Source organism: Schistocerca gregaria, unplaced genomic scaffold (genome assembly GCF_023897955.1).
Source record: "Schistocerca gregaria isolate iqSchGreg1 unplaced genomic scaffold, iqSchGreg1.2 ptg000431l, whole genome shotgun sequence".
Classification (NCBI taxonomy): domain Eukaryota; kingdom Metazoa; phylum Arthropoda; class Insecta; order Orthoptera; family Acrididae; genus Schistocerca; species Schistocerca gregaria.
In genome coordinates, this window is record NW_026061857.1 from 274609 (window position 1) to 289982 (window position 15374).

At 51.7% G+C, this 15374-nt stretch overlaps 13 non-coding genes across 13 annotated transcripts; all 13 read left to right on the top strand.

Moving 5' to 3' along the window:
* Positions 1–753: 753 nt before the first annotated feature.
* On the top strand, positions 754–872 carry LOC126311510 (5S ribosomal RNA). Its single transcript, XR_007554646.1, has one exon. It is a non-coding gene; the product is annotated as a 5S ribosomal RNA (ribosomal RNA).
* Positions 873–1934: 1062 nt separating this feature from the next.
* On the top strand, positions 1935–2053 carry LOC126311524 (5S ribosomal RNA). Its single transcript, XR_007554658.1, has one exon. It is a non-coding gene; the product is annotated as a 5S ribosomal RNA (ribosomal RNA).
* A 1062-nt stretch (positions 2054–3115) lies between these two features.
* Positions 3116–3234, top strand: LOC126311513 (5S ribosomal RNA). The gene has a single exon (XR_007554648.1). It is a non-coding gene; the product is annotated as a 5S ribosomal RNA (ribosomal RNA).
* Positions 3235–4296: 1062 nt separating this feature from the next.
* LOC126311537 (5S ribosomal RNA) lies at positions 4297–4415 on the top strand. Its single transcript, XR_007554670.1, has one exon. It is a non-coding gene; the product is annotated as a 5S ribosomal RNA (ribosomal RNA).
* Positions 4416–5477: 1062 nt separating this feature from the next.
* LOC126311566 (5S ribosomal RNA) lies at positions 5478–5596 on the top strand. Its single transcript, XR_007554697.1, has one exon. It is a non-coding gene; the product is annotated as a 5S ribosomal RNA (ribosomal RNA).
* A 1062-nt stretch (positions 5597–6658) lies between these two features.
* LOC126311514 (5S ribosomal RNA) lies at positions 6659–6777 on the top strand. The gene has a single exon (XR_007554649.1). It is a non-coding gene; the product is annotated as a 5S ribosomal RNA (ribosomal RNA).
* Positions 6778–7839: 1062 nt separating this feature from the next.
* On the top strand, positions 7840–7958 carry LOC126311549 (5S ribosomal RNA). The gene has a single exon (XR_007554681.1). It is a non-coding gene; the product is annotated as a 5S ribosomal RNA (ribosomal RNA).
* A 1062-nt stretch (positions 7959–9020) lies between these two features.
* On the top strand, positions 9021–9139 carry LOC126311561 (5S ribosomal RNA). Its single transcript, XR_007554692.1, has one exon. It is a non-coding gene; the product is annotated as a 5S ribosomal RNA (ribosomal RNA).
* Positions 9140–10201: 1062 nt separating this feature from the next.
* On the top strand, positions 10202–10320 carry LOC126311573 (5S ribosomal RNA). The gene has a single exon (XR_007554703.1). It is a non-coding gene; the product is annotated as a 5S ribosomal RNA (ribosomal RNA).
* Positions 10321–11382: 1062 nt separating this feature from the next.
* LOC126311585 (5S ribosomal RNA) lies at positions 11383–11501 on the top strand. The gene has a single exon (XR_007554714.1). It is a non-coding gene; the product is annotated as a 5S ribosomal RNA (ribosomal RNA).
* A 1062-nt stretch (positions 11502–12563) lies between these two features.
* On the top strand, positions 12564–12682 carry LOC126311597 (5S ribosomal RNA). The gene has a single exon (XR_007554725.1). It is a non-coding gene; the product is annotated as a 5S ribosomal RNA (ribosomal RNA).
* A 1062-nt stretch (positions 12683–13744) lies between these two features.
* On the top strand, positions 13745–13863 carry LOC126311609 (5S ribosomal RNA). The gene has a single exon (XR_007554736.1). It is a non-coding gene; the product is annotated as a 5S ribosomal RNA (ribosomal RNA).
* Positions 13864–14925: 1062 nt separating this feature from the next.
* Positions 14926–15044, top strand: LOC126311621 (5S ribosomal RNA). Its single transcript, XR_007554746.1, has one exon. It is a non-coding gene; the product is annotated as a 5S ribosomal RNA (ribosomal RNA).
* Positions 15045–15374: the final 330 nt, after the last annotated feature.

Genomic DNA, 15374 nt, shown 5'->3' on the forward strand with positions numbered 1-15374 from the left:
CTCTGGAAAAGAGGGCTGGCAGGGGTAGCCAAAAAATGAAGACAGACAAAGTGTCTCTAGAAATAACAAGAGTATGACACGACAGGACTGTTCTGAAATACGCCAGGGCTTATAGTTTTGTAGCAGTGCACAATTGCGTATTTGTAAACAAAAATTTATCTTTCGCCGCTAGAAGAGATGGATGCTTTGTCGAACCGCCTGTGTCTTGTGTCCGTGTTTTCGCACCTTTCCACGGCACGGCACAGCGCTGCACTAGTAGCTCCGAACGGCCGCACACGGCGCCTCGGACACGCCGGTCAGTCCGGCGCCAGTCTCGCAGATGTTTCTCGTGCTTGTGCTGTCATATGGACCACGACCCGAGCGGCAGCGAGCGGCAGTCGAGCAAAGTCGGGACAAGTCGGGACAAGTCGGGACAAGTCGGGACAAGTCGGGACAAGTCGGGACAAGTCGGGACAGAAGTGGACAGCCGAGAATGCACCGTGCGAATTACGCAAATATCTGGAAGCGCGACGCGTGTCAGGCAGGTGAGAACGCTTCCCTCGGTCCAGCAGGACACTGCCACACCCCGCGCAGTCCACCCGCCGCCCGGCCGCGCGCAAGACCTGCGCTGGATAACAATAACAAGGTGCGTCTCCCGCGAGTGTCGAGGTGGAAGGACGTGCTTTGCGTCAAATGTGCCACCGAAAATGGCGATTGCGTGTGTTGGGAGGAGAGGCGAAGGCTTCTTCTGCCGTGCGGCTACAGTATAAGGACGCCAACGGCCATACCATGTTGAATACACCGGTTCTCGTCCGATCACCGAAGTTAAGCAACATCGGGCCCGGTTAGTACTTGGATGGGTGACCGCCTGGGAACACCGGGTGCTGTTGGCTCTCTCTCTTCTTGTAAATTTCATGTCACTACACCTGGCAGCCCTCTTTTCATGCTAACTCTCAGGTGCGACAAAGATGCTCCCACAAGCATTTTAAACTACTGTATTAAACGTAAGATGCGAAATTACAGTAATGAACTCAGTTTGAGCAAGAATGCGCCAAGGAAGGGTGGTAGGAACTCCTTGAAAGTAACGAAACACTGCGAATCGACAGATGTGCACTTGAAATGCGTCAGAGCGCTAAATTCCAAAAACTAAGTAATTAAATAAAAAACTAAAAAAACAGAAAATCAACTGTTCTGGTACGATCACCGACGATAAGCAACAACGTTAGTATTCGGATCGGTGACCGCCAGGGAACTCTGGAAAAGAGGGCTGGCAGGGGTAGCCAAAAAATGAAGACAGACAAAGTGTCTCTAGAAATAACAAGAGTATGACACGACAGGACTGTTCTGAAATACGCCAGGGCTTATAGTTTTGTAGCAGTGCACAATTGCATATTTGTAAACGAAAATTTATCTTTCGCCGCTAGAAGAGATGGATGCTTTGTCGAACCGCCTGTGTCTTGTGTCCGTGTTTTCGCACCTTTCCACGGCACGGCACAGCGCTGCACTAGTAGCTCCGAACGGCCGCACACGGCGCCTCGGACACGCCGGTCAGTCCGGCGCCAGTCTCGCAGATGTTTCTCGTGCTTGTGCTGTCATATGGACCACGACCCGAGCGGCAGCGAGCGGCAGTCGAGCAAAGTCGGGACAAGTCGGGACAGAAGTGGACAGCCGAGAATGCACCGTGCGAATTACGCAAATATCTGGAAGCGCGACGCGTGTCAGGCAGGTGAGAACGCTTCCCTCGGTCCAGCAGGACACTGCCACACCCCGCGCAGTCCACCCGCCGCCCGGCCGCGCGCAAGACCTGCGCTGGATAACAATAACAAGGTGCGTCTCCCGCGAGTGTCGAGGTGGAAGGACGTGCTTTGCGTCAAATGTGCCACCGAAAATGGCGATTGCGTGTGTTGGGAGGAGAGGCGAAGGCTTCTTCTGCCGTGCGGCTACAGTATAAGGACGCCAACGGCCATACCATGTTGAATACACCGGTTCTCGTCCGATCACCGAAGTTAAGCAACATCGGGCCCGGTTAGTACTTGGATGGGTGACCGCCTGGGAACACCAGGTGCTGTTGGCTCTCTCTCTTCTTGTAAATTTCATGTCACTACACCTGGCAGCCCTCTTTTCATGCTAACTCTCAGGTGCGACAAAGATGCTCCCACAAGCATTTTAAACTACTGTATTAAACGTAAGATGCGAAATTACAGTAATGAACTCAGTTTGAGCAAGAATGCGCCAAGGAAGGGTGGTAGGAACTCCTTGAAAGTAACGAAACACTGCGAATCGACAGATGTGCACTTGAAATGCGTCAGAGCGCTAAATTCCAAAAACTAAGTAATTAAATAAAAAACTAAAAAAACAGAAAATCAACTGTTCTGGTACGATCACCGACGATAAGCAACAACGTTAGTATTCGGATCGGTGACCGCCAGGGAACTCTGGAAAAGAGGGCTGGCAGGGGTAGCCAAAAAATGAAGACAGACAAAGTGTCTCTAGAAATAACAAGAGTATGACACGACAGGACTGTTCTGAAATACGCCAGGGCTTATAGTTTTGTAGCAGTGCACAATTGCATATTTGTAAACGAAAATTTATCTTTCGCCGCTAGAAGAGATGGATGCTTTGTCGAACCGCCTGTGTCTTGTGTCCGTGTTTTCGCACCTTTCCACGGCACGGCACAGCGCTGCACTAGTAGCTCCGAACGGCCGCACACGGCGCCTCGGACACGCCGGTCAGTCCGGCGCCAGTCTCGCAGATGTTTCTCGTGCTTGTGCTGTCATATGGACCACGACCCGAGCGGCAGCGAGCGGCAGTCGAGCAAAGTCGGGACAAGTCGGGACAGAAGTGGACAGCCGAGAATGCACCGTGCGAATTACGCAAATATCTGGAAGCGCGACGCGTGTCAGGCAGGTGAGAACGCTTCCCTCGGTCCAGCAGGACACTGCCACACCCCGCGCAGTCCACCCGCCGCCCGGCCGCGCGCAAGACCTGCGCTGGATAACAATAACAAGGTGCGTCTCCCGCGAGTGTCGAGGTGGAAGGACGTGCTTTGCGTCAAATGTGCCACCGAAAATGGCGATTGCGTGTGTTGGGAGGAGAGGCGAAGGCTTCTTCTGCCGTGCGGCTACAGTATAAGGACGCCAACGGCCATACCATGTTGAATACACCGGTTCTCGTCCGATCACCGAAGTTAAGCAACATCGGGCCCGGTTAGTACTTGGATGGGTGACCGCCTGGGAACACCGGGTGCTGTTGGCTCTCTCTCTTCTTGTAAATTTCATGTCACTACACCTGGCAGCCCTCTTTTCATGCTAACTCTCAGGTGCGACAAAGATGCTCCCACAAGCATTTTAAACTACTGTATTAAACGTAAGATGCGAAATTACAGTAATGAACTCAGTTTGAGCAAGAATGCGCCAAGGAAGGGTGGTAGGAACTCCTTGAAAGTAACGAAACACTGCGAATCGACAGATGTGCACTTGAAATGCGTCAGAGCGCTAAATTCCAAAAACTAAGTAATTAAATAAAAAACTAAAAAAACAGAAAATCAACTGTTCTGGTACGATCACCGACGATAAGCAACAACGTTAGTATTCGGATCGGTGACCGCCAGGGAACTCTGGAAAAGAGGGCTGGCAGGGGTAGCCAAAAAATGAAGACAGACAAAGTGTCTCTAGAAATAACAAGAGTATGACACGACAGGACTGTTCTGAAATACGCCAGGGCTTATAGTTTTGTAGCAGTGCACAATTGCATATTTGTAAACGAAAATTTATCTTTCGCCGCTAGAAGAGATGGATGCTTTGTCGAACCGCCTGTGTCTTGTGTCCGTGTTTTCGCACCTTTCCACGGCACGGCACAGCGCTGCACTAGTAGCTCCGAACGGCCGCACACGGCGCCTCGGACACGCCGGTCAGTCCGGCGCCAGTCTCGCAGATGTTTCTCGTGCTTGTGCTGTCATATGGACCACGACCCGAGCGGCAGCGAGCGGCAGTCGAGCAAAGTCGGGACAAGTCGGGACAGAAGTGGACAGCCGAGAATGCACCGTGCGAATTACGCAAATATCTGGAAGCGCGACGCGTGTCAGGCAGGTGAGAACGCTTCCCTCGGTCCAGCAGGACACTGCCACACCCCGCGCAGTCCACCCGCCGCCCGGCCGCGCGCAAGACCTGCGCTGGATAACAATAACAAGGTGCGTCTCCCGCGAGTGTCGAGGTGGAAGGACGTGCTTTGCGTCAAATGTGCCACCGAAAATGGCGATTGCGTGTGTTGGGAGGAGAGGCGAAGGCTTCTTCTGCCGTGTGGCTACAGTATAAGGACGCCAACGGCCATACCATGTTGAATACACCGGTTCTCGTCCGATCACCGAAGTTAAGCAACATCGGGCCCGGTTAGTACTTGGATGGGTGACCGCCTGGGAACACCAGGTGCTGTTGGCTCTCTCTCTTCTTGTAAATTTCATGTCACTACACCTGGCAGCCCTCTTTTCATGCTAACTCTCAGGTGCGACAAAGATGCTCCCACAAGCATTTTAAACTACTGTATTAAACGTAAGATGCGAAATTACAGTAATGAACTCAGTTTGAGCAAGAATGCGCCAAGGAAGGGTGGTAGGAACTCCTTGAAAGTAACGAAACACTGCGAATCGACAGATGTGCACTTGAAATTCGTCAGAGCGCTAAATTCCAAAAACTAAGTAATTAAATAAAAAACTAAAAAAACAGAAAATCAACTGTTCTGGTACGATCACCGACGATAAGCAACAACGTTAGTATTCGGATCGGTGACCGCCAGGGAACTCTGGAAAAGAGGGCTGGCAGGGGTAGCCAAAAAATGAAGACAGACAAAGTGTCTCTAGAAATAACAAGAGTATGACACGACAGGACTGTTCTGAAATACGCCAGGGCTTATAGTTTTGTAGCAGTGCACAATTGCATATTTGTAAACGAAAATTTATCTTTCGCCGCTAGAAGAGATGGATGCTTTGTCGAACCGCCTGTGTCTTGTGTCCGTGTTTTCGCACCTTTCCACGGCACGGCACAGCGCTGCACTAGTAGCTCCGAACGGCCGCACACGGCGCCTCGGACACGCCGGTCAGTCCGGCGCCAGTCTCGCAGATGTTTCTCGTGCTTGTGCTGTCATATGGACCACGACCCGAGCGGCAGCGAGCGGCAGTCGAGCAAAGTCGGGACAAGTCGGGACAGAAGTGGACAGCCGAGAATGCACCGTGCGAATTACGCAAATATCTGGAAGCGCGACGCGTGTCAGGCAGGTGAGAACGCTTCCCTCGGTCCAGCAGGACACTGCCACACCCCGCGCAGTCCACCCGCCGCCCGGCCGCGCGCAAGACCTGCGCTGGATAACAATAACAAGGTGCGTCTCCCGCGAGTGTCGAGGTGGAAGGACGTGCTTTGCGTCAAATGTGCCACCGAAAATGGCGATTGCGTGTGTTGGGAGGAGAGGCGAAGGCTTCTTCTGCCGTGCGGCTACAGTATAAGGACGCCAACGGCCATACCATGTTGAATACACCGGTTCTCGTCCGATCACCGAAGTTAAGCAACATCGGGCCCGGTTAGTACTTGGATAGGTGACCGCCTGGGAACACCGGGTGCTGTTGGCTCTCTCTCTTCTTGTAAATTTCATGTCACTACACCTGGCAGCCCTCTTTTCATGCTAACTCTCAGGTGCGACAAAGATGCTCCCACAAGCATTTTAAACTACTGTATTAAACGTAAGATGCGAAATTACAGTAATGAACTCAGTTTGAGCAAGAATGCGCCAAGGAAGGGTGGTAGGAACTCCTTGAAAGTAACGAAACACTGCGAATCGACAGATGTGCACTTGAAATGCGTCAGAGCGCTAAATTCCAAAAACTAAGTAATTAAATAAAAAACTAAAAAAACAGAAAATCAACTGTTCTGGTACGATCACCGACGATAAGCAACAACGTTAGTATTCGGATCGGTGACCGCCAGGGAACTCTGGAAAAGAGGGCTGGCAGGGGTAGCCAAAAAATGAAGACAGACAAAGTGTCTCTAGAAATAACAAGAGTATGACACGACAGGACTGTTCTGAAATACGCCAGGGCTTATAGTTTTGTAGCAGTGCACAATTGCATATTTGTAAACGAAAATTTATCTTTCGCCGCTAGAAGAGATGGATGCTTTGTCGAACCGCCTGTGTCTTGTGTCCGTGTTTTCGCACCTTTCCACGGCACGGCACAGCGCTGCACTAGTAGCTCCGAACGGCCGCACACGGCGCCTCGGACACGCCGGTCAGTCCGGCGCCAGTCTCGCAGATGTTTCTCGTGCTTGTGCTGTCATATGGACCACGACCCGAGCGGCAGCGAGCGGCAGTCGAGCAAAGTCGGGACAAGTCGGGACAGAAGTGGACAGCCGAGAATGCACCGTGCGAATTACGCAAATATCTGGAAGCGCGACGCGTGTCAGGCAGGTGAGAACGCTTCCCTCGGTCCAGCAGGACACTGCCACACCCCGCGCAGTCCACCCGCCGCCCGGCCGCGCGCAAGACCTGCGCTGGATAACAATAACAAGGTGCGTCTCCCGCGAGTGTCGAGGTGGAAGGACGTGCTTTGCGTCAAATGTGCCACCGAAAATGGCGATTGCGTGTGTTGGGAGGAGAGGCGAAGGCTTCTTCTGCCGTGCGGCTACAGTATAAGGACGCCAACGGCCATACCATGTTGAATACACCGGTTCTCGTCCGATCACCGAAGTTAAGCAACATCGGGCCCGGTTAGTACTTGGATGGGTGACCGCCTGGGAACACCGGGTGCTGTTGGCTCTCTCTCTTCTTGTAAATTTCATGTCACTACACCTGGCAGCCCTCTTTTCATGCTAACTCTCAGGTGCGACAAAGATGCTCCCACAAGCATTTTAAACTACTGTATTAAACGTAAGATGCGAAATTACAGTAATGAACTCAGTTTGAGCAAGAATGCGCCAAGGAAGGGTGGTAGGAACTCCTTGAAAGTAACGAAACACTGCGAATCGACAGATGTGCACTTGAAATGCGTCAGAGCGCTAAATTCCAAAAACTAAGTAATTAAATAAAAAACTAAAAAAACAGAAAATCAACTGTTCTGGTACGATCACCGACGATAAGCAACAACGTTAGTATTCGGATCGGTGACCGCCAGGGAACTCTGGAAAAGAGGGCTGGCAGGGGTAGCCAAAAAATGAAGACAGACAAAGTGTCTCTAGAAATAACAAGAGTATGACACGACAGGACTGTTCTGAAATACGCCAGGGCTTATAGTTTTGTAGCAGTGCACAATTGCATATTTGTAAACGAAAATTTATCTTTCGCCGCTAGAAGAGATGGATGCTTTGTCGAACCGCCTGTGTCTTGTGTCCGTGTTTTCGCACCTTTCCACGGCACGGCACAGCGCTGCACTAGTAGCTCCGAACGGCCGCACACGGCGCCTCGGACACGCCGGTCAGTCCGGCGCCAGTCTCGCAGATGTTTCTCGTGCTTGTGCTGTCATATGGACCACGACCCGAGCGGCAGCGAGCGGCAGTCGAGCAAAGTCGGGACAAGTCGGGACAGAAGTGGACAGCCGAGAATGCACCGTGCGAATTACGCAAATATCTGGAAGCGCGACGCGTGTCAGGCAGGTGAGAACGCTTCCCTCGGTCCAGCAGGACACTGCCACACCCCGCGCAGTCCACCCGCCGCCCGGCCGCGCGCAAGACCTGCGCTGGATAACAATAACAAGGTGCGTCTCCCGCGAGTGTCGAGGTGGAAGGACGTGCTTTGCGTCAAATGTGCCACCGAAAATGGCGATTGCGTGTGTAGGGAGGAGAGGCGAAGGCTTCCTCTGCCGTGCGGCTACAGTATAAGGACGCCAACGGCCATACCATGTTGAATACACCGGTTCTCGTCCGATCACCGAAGTTAAGCAACATCGGGCCCGGTTAGTACTTGGATGGGTGACCGCCTGGGAACACCAGGTGCTGTTGGCTCTCTCTCTTCTTGTAAATTTCATGTCACTACACCTGGCAGCCCTCTTTTCATGCTAACTCTCAGGTGCGACAAAGATGCTCCCACAAGCATTTTAAACTACTGTATTAAACGTAAGATGCGAAATTACAGTAATGAACTCAGTTTGAGCAAGAATGCGCCAAGGAAGGGTGGTAGGAACTCCTTGAAAGTAACGAAACACTGCGAATCGACAGATGTGCACTTGAAATGCGTCAGAGCGCTAAATTCCAAAAACTAAGTAATTAAATAAAAAACTAAAAAAACAGAAAATCAACTGTTCTGGTACGATCACCGACGATAAGCAACAACGTTAGTATTCGGATCGGTGACCGCCAGGGAACTCTGGAAAAGAGGGCTGGCAGGGGTAGCCAAAAAATGAAGACAGACAAAGTGTCTCTAGAAATAACAAGAGTATGACACGACAGGACTGTTCTGAAATACGCCAGGGCTTATAGTTTTGTAGCAGTGCACAATTGCATATTTGTAAACGAAAATTTATCTTTCGCCGCTAGAAGAGATGGATGCTTTGTCGAACCGCCTGTGTCTTGTGTCCGTGTTTTCGCACCTTTCCACGGCACGGCACAGCGCTGCACTAGTAGCTCCGAACGGCCGCACACGGCGCCTCGGACACGCCGGTCAGTCCGGCGCCAGTCTCGCAGATGTTTCTCGTGCTTGTGCTGTCATATGGACCACGACCCGAGCGGCAGCGAGCGGCAGTCGAGCAAAGTCGGGACAAGTCGGGACAGAAGTGGACAGCCGAGAATGCACCGTGCGAATTACGCAAATATCTGGAAGCGCGACGCGTGTCAGGCAGGTGAGAACGCTTCCCTCGGTCCAGCAGGACACTGCCACACCCCGCGCAGTCCACCCGCCGCCCGGCCGCGCGCAAGACCTGCGCTGGATAACAATAACAAGGTGCGTCTCCCGCGAGTGTCGAGGTGGAAGGACGTGCTTTGCGTCAAATGTGCCACCGAAAATGGCGATTGCGTGTGTTGGGAGGAGAGGCGAAGGCTTCTTCTGCCGTGCGGCTACAGTATAAGGACGCCAACGGCCATACCATGTTGAATACACCGGTTCTCGTCCGATCACCGAAGTTAAGCAACATCGGGCCCGGTTAGTACTTGGATGGGTGACCGCCTGGGAACACCAGGTGCTGTTGGCTCTCTCTCTTCTTGTAAATTTCATGTCACTACACCTGGCAGCCCTCTTTTCATGCTAACTCTCAGGTGCGACAAAGATGCTCCCACAAGCATTTTAAACTACTGTATTAAACGTAAGATGCGAAATTACAGTAATGAACTCAGTTTGAGCAAGAATGCGCCAAGGAAGGGTGGTAGGAACTCCTTGAAAGTAACGAAACACTGCGAATCGACAGATGTGCACTTGAAATGCGTCAGAGCGCTAAATTCCAAAAACTAAGTAATTAAATAAAAAACTAAAAAAACAGAAAATCAACTGTTCTGGTACGATCACCGACGATAAGCAACAACGTTAGTATTCGGATCGGTGACCGCCAGGGAACTCTGGAAAAGAGGGCTGGCAGGGGTAGCCAAAAAATGAAGACAGACAAAGTGTCTCTAGAAATAACAAGAGTATGACACGACAGGACTGTTCTGAAATACGCCAGGGCTTATAGTTTTGTAGCAGTGCACAATTGCATATTTGTAAACGAAAATTTATCTTTCGCCGCTAGAAGAGATGGATGCTTTGTCGAACCGCCTGTGTCTTGTGTCCGTGTTTTCGCACCTTTCCACGGCACGGCACAGCGCTGCACTAGTAGCTCCGAACGGCCGCACACGGCGCCTCGGACACGCCGGTCAGTCCGGCGCCAGTCTCGCAGATGTTTCTCGTGCTTGTGCTGTCATATGGACCACGACCCGAGCGGCAGCGAGCGGCAGTCGAGCAAAGTCGGGACAAGTCGGGACAGAAGTGGACAGCCGAGAATGCACCGTGCGAATTACGCAAATATCTGGAAGCGCGACGCGTGTCAGGCAGGTGAGAACGCTTCCCTCGGTCCAGCAGGACACTGCCACACCCCGCGCAGTCCACCCGCCGCCCGGCCGCGCGCAAGACCTGCGCTGGATAACAATAACAAGGTGCGTCTCCCGCGAGTGTCGAGGTGGAAGGACGTGCTTTGCGTCAAATGTGCCACCGAAAATGGCGATTGCGTGTGTTGGGAGGAGAGGCGAAGGCTTCTTCTGCCGTGCGGCTACAGTATAAGGACGCCAACGGCCATACCATGTTGAATACACCGGTTCTCGTCCGATCACCGAAGTTAAGCAACATCGGGCCCGGTTAGTACTTGGATGGGTGACCGCCTGGGAACACCAGGTGCTGTTGGCTCTCTCTCTTCTTGTAAATTTCATGTCACTACACCTGGCAGCCCTCTTTTCATGCTAACTCTCAGGTGCGACAAAGATGCTCCCACAAGCATTTTAAACTACTGTATTAAACGTAAGATGCGAAATTACAGTAATGAACTCAGTTTGAGCAAGAATGCGCCAAGGAAGGGTGGTAGGAACTCCTTGAAAGTAACGAAACACTGCGAATCGACAGATGTGCACTTGAAATGCGTCAGAGCGCTAAATTCCAAAAACTAAGTAATTAAATAAAAAACTAAAAAAACAGAAAATCAACTGTTCTGGTACGATCACCGACGATAAGCAACAACGTTAGTATTCGGATCGGTGACCGCCAGGGAACTCTGGAAAAGAGGGCTGGCAGGGGTAGCCAAAAAATGAAGACAGACAAAGTGTCTCTAGAAATAACAAGAGTATGACACGACAGGACTGTTCTGAAATACGCCAGGGCTTATAGTTTTGTAGCAGTGCACAATTGCATATTTGTAAACGAAAATTTATCTTTCGCCGCTAGAAGAGATGGATGCTTTGTCGAACCGCCTGTGTCTTGTGTCCGTGTTTTCGCACCTTTCCACGGCACGGCACAGCGCTGCACTAGTAGCTCCGAACGGCCGCACACGGCGCCTCGGACACGCCGGTCAGTCCGGCGCCAGTCTCGCAGATGTTTCTCGTGCTTGTGCTGTCATATGGACCACGACCCGAGCGGCAGCGAGCGGCAGTCGAGCAAAGTCGGGACAAGTCGGGACAGAAGTGGACAGCCGAGAATGCACCGTGCGAATTACGCAAATATCTGGAAGCGCGACGCGTGTCAGGCAGGTGAGAACGCTTCCCTCGGTCCAGCAGGACACTGCCACACCCCGCGCAGTCCACCCGCCGCCCGGCCGCGCGCAAGACCTGCGCTGGATAACAATAACAAGGTGCGTCTCCCGCGAGTGTCGAGGTGGAAGGACGTGCTTTGCGTCAAATGTGCCACCGAAAATGGCGATTGCGTGTGTTGGGAGGAGAGGCGAAGGCTTCTTCTGCCGTGCGGCTACAGTATAAGGACGCCAACGGCCATACCATGTTGAATACACCGGTTCTCGTCCGATCACCGAAGTTAAGCAACATCGGGCCCGGTTAGTACTTGGATGGGTGACCGCCTGGGAACACCAGGTGCTGTTGGCTCTCTCTCTTCTTGTAAATTTCATGTCACTACACCTGGCAGCCCTCTTTTCATGCTAACTCTCAGGTGCGACAAAGATGCTCCCACAAGCATTTTAAACTACTGTATTAAACGTAAGATGCGAAATTACAGTAATGAACTCAGTTTGAGCAAGAATGCGCCAAGGAAGGGTGGTAGGAACTCCTTGAAAGTAACGAAACACTGCGAATCGACAGATGTGCACTTGAAATGCGTCAGAGCGCTAAATTCCAAAAACTAAGTAATTAAATAAAAAACTAAAAAAACAGAAAATCAACTGTTCTGGTACGATCACCGACGATAAGCAACAACGTTAGTATTCGGATCGGTGACCGCCAGGGAACTCTGGAAAAGAGGGCTGGCAGGGGTAGCCAAAAAATGAAGACAGACAAAGTGTCTCTAGAAATAACAAGAGTATGACACGACAGGACTGTTCTGAAATACGCCAGGGCTTATAGTTTTGTAGCAGTGCACAATTGCATATTTGTAAACGAAAATTTATCTTTCGCCGCTAGAAGAGATGGATGCTTTGTCGAACCGCCTGTGTCTTGTGTCCGTGTTTTCGCACCTTTCCACGGCACGGCACAGCGCTGCACTAGTAGCTCCGAACGGCCGCACACGGCGCCTCGGACACGCCGGTCAGTCCGGCGCCAGTCTCGCAGATGTTTCTCGTGCTTGTGCTGTCATATGGACCACGACCCGAGCGGCAGCGAGCGGCAGTCGAGCAAAGTCGGGACAAGTCGGGACAGAAGTGGACAGCCGAGAATGCACCGTGCGAATTACGCAAATATCTGGAAGCGCGACGCGTGTCAGGCAGGTGAGAACGCTTCCCTCGGTCCAGCAGGACACTGCCACACCCCGCGCAGTCCACCCGCCGCCCGGCCGCGCGCAAGACCTGCGCTGGATAACAATAACAAGGTGCGTCTCCCGCGAGTGTCGAGGTGGAAGGACGTGCTTTGCGTCAAATGTGCCACCGAAAATGGCGATTGCGTGTGTTGGGAGGAGAGGCGAAGGCTTCTTCTGCCGTGCGGCTACAGTATAAGGACGCCAACGGCCATACCATGTTGAATACACCGGTTCTCGTCCGATCACCGAAGTTAAGCAACATCGGGCCCGGTTAGTACTTGGATGGGTGACCGCCTGGGAACACCAGGTGCTGTTGGCTCTCTCTCTTCTTGTAAATTTCATGTCACTACACCTGGCAGCCCTCTTTTCATGCTAACTCTCAGGTGCGACAAAGATGCTCCCACAAGCATTTTAAACTACTGTATTAAACGTAAGATGCGAAATTACAGTAATGAACTCAGTTTGAGCAAGAATGCGCCAAGGAAGGGTGGTAGGAACTCCTTGAAAGTAACGAAACACTGCGAATCGACAGATGTGCACTTGAAATGCGTCAGAGCGCTAAATTCCAAAAACTAAGTAATTAAATAAAAAACTAAAAAAACAGAAAATCAACTGTTCTGGTACGATCACCGACGATAAGCAACAACGTTAGTATTCGGATCGGTGACCGCCAGGGAACTCTGGAAAAGAGGGCTGGCAGGGGTAGCCAAAAAATGAAGACAGACGAAGTGTCTCTAGAAATAACAAGAGTATGACACGACAGGACTGTTCTGAAATACGCCAGGGCTTATAGTTTTGTAGCAGTGCACAATTGCATATTTGTAAACGAAAATTTATCTTTCGCCGCTAGAAGAGATGGATGCTTTGTCGAACCGCCTGTGTCTTGTGTCCGTGTTTTCGCACCTTTCCACGGCACGGCACAGCGCTGCACTAGTAGCTCCGAACGGCCGCACACGGCGCCTCGGACACGCCGGTCAGTCCGGCGCCAGTCTCGCAGATGTTTCTCGTGCTTGTGCTGTCATATGGACCACGACCCGAGCGGCAGCGAGCGGCAGTCGAGCAAAGTCGGGACAAGTCGGGACAGAAGTGGACAGCCGAGAATGCACCGTGCGAATTACGCAAATATCTGGAAGCGCGACGCGTGTCAGGCAGGTGAGAACGCTTCCCTCGGTCCAGCAGGACACTGCCACACCCCGCGCAGTCCACCCGCCGCCCGGCCGCGCGCAAGACCTGCGCTGGATAACAATAACAAGGTGCGTCTCCCGCGAGTGTCGAGGTGGAAGGACGTGCTTTGCGTCAAATGTGCCACCGAAAATGGCGATTGCGTGTGTTGGGAGGAGAGGCGAAGGCTTCTTCTGCCGTGCGGCTACAGTATAAGGACGCCAACGGCCATACCATGTTGAATACACCGGTTCTCGTCCGATCACCGAAGTTAAGCAACATCGGGCCCGGTTAGTACTTGGATGGGTGACCGCCTGGGAACACCAGGTGCTGTTGGCTCTCTCTCTTCTTGTAAATTTCATGTCACTACACCTGGCAGCCCTCTTTTCATGCTAACTCTCAGGTGCGACAAAGATGCTCCCACAAGCATTTTAAACTACTGTATTAAACGTAAGATGCGAAATTACAGTAATGAACTCAGTTTGAGCAAGAATGCGCCAAGGAAGGGTGGTAGGAACTCCTTGAAAGTAACGAAACACTGCGAATCGACAGATGTGCACTTGAAATGCGTCAGAGCGCTAAATTCCAAAAACTAAGTAATTAAATAAAAAACTAAAAAAACAGAAAATCAACTGTTCTGGTACGATCACCGACGATAAGCAACAACGTTAGTATTCGGATCGGTGACCGCCAGGGAACTCTGGAAAAGAGGGCTGGCAGGGGTAGCCAAAAAATGAAGACAGACAAAGTGTCTCTAGAAATAACAAGAGTATGACACGACAGGACTGTTCTGAAATACGCCAGGGCTTATAGTTTTGTAGCAGTGCACAATTGCATATTTGTAAACGAAAATTTATCTTTCGCCGCTAGAAGAGATGGATGCTTTGTCGAACCGCCTGTGTCTTGTGTCCGTGTTTTCGCACCTTTCCACGGCACGGCACAGCGCTGCACTAGTAGCTCCGAACGGCCGCACACGGCGCCTCGGACACGCCGGTCAGTCCGGCGCCAGTCTCGCAGATGTTTCTCGTGCTTGTGCTGTCATATGGACCACGACCCGAGCGGCAGCGAGCGGCAGTCGAGCAAAGTCGGGACAAGTCGGGACAGAAGTGGACAGCCGAGAATGCACCGTGCGAATTACGCAAATATCTGGAAGCGCGACGCGTGTCAGGCAGGTGAGAACGCTTCCCTCGGTCCAGCAGGACACTGCCACACCCCGCGCAGTCCACCCGCCGCCCGGCCGCGCGCAAGACCTGCGCTGGATAACAATAACAAGGTGCGTCTCTCGCGAGTGTCGAGGTGGAAGGACGTGCTTTGCGTCAAATGTGCCACCGAAAATGGCGATTGCGTGTGTTGGGAGGAGAGGCGAAGGCTTCTTCTGCCGTGCGGCTACAGTATAAGGACGCCAACGGCCATACCATGTTGAATACACCGGTTCTCGTCCGATCACCGAAGTTAAGCAACATCGGGCCCGGTTAGTACTTGGATGGGTGACCGCCTGGGAACACCAGGTGCTGTTGGCTCTCTCTCTTCTTGTAAATTTCATGTCACTACACCTGGCAGCCCTCTTTTCATGCTAACTCTCAGGTGCGACAAAGATGCTCCCACAAGCATTTTAAACTACTGTATTAAACGTAAGATGCGAAATTACAGTAATGAACTCAGTTTGAGCAAGAATGCGCCAAGGAAGGGTGGTAGGAACTCCTTGAAAGTAACGAAACACTGCGAATCGACAGATGTGCACTTGAAATGCGTCAGAGCGCTAAATTCCAAAAACTAAGTAATTAAATAAAAAACTAAAAAAACAGAAAATCAACTGTTCTGGTACGATCACCGACGATAAGCAACAACGT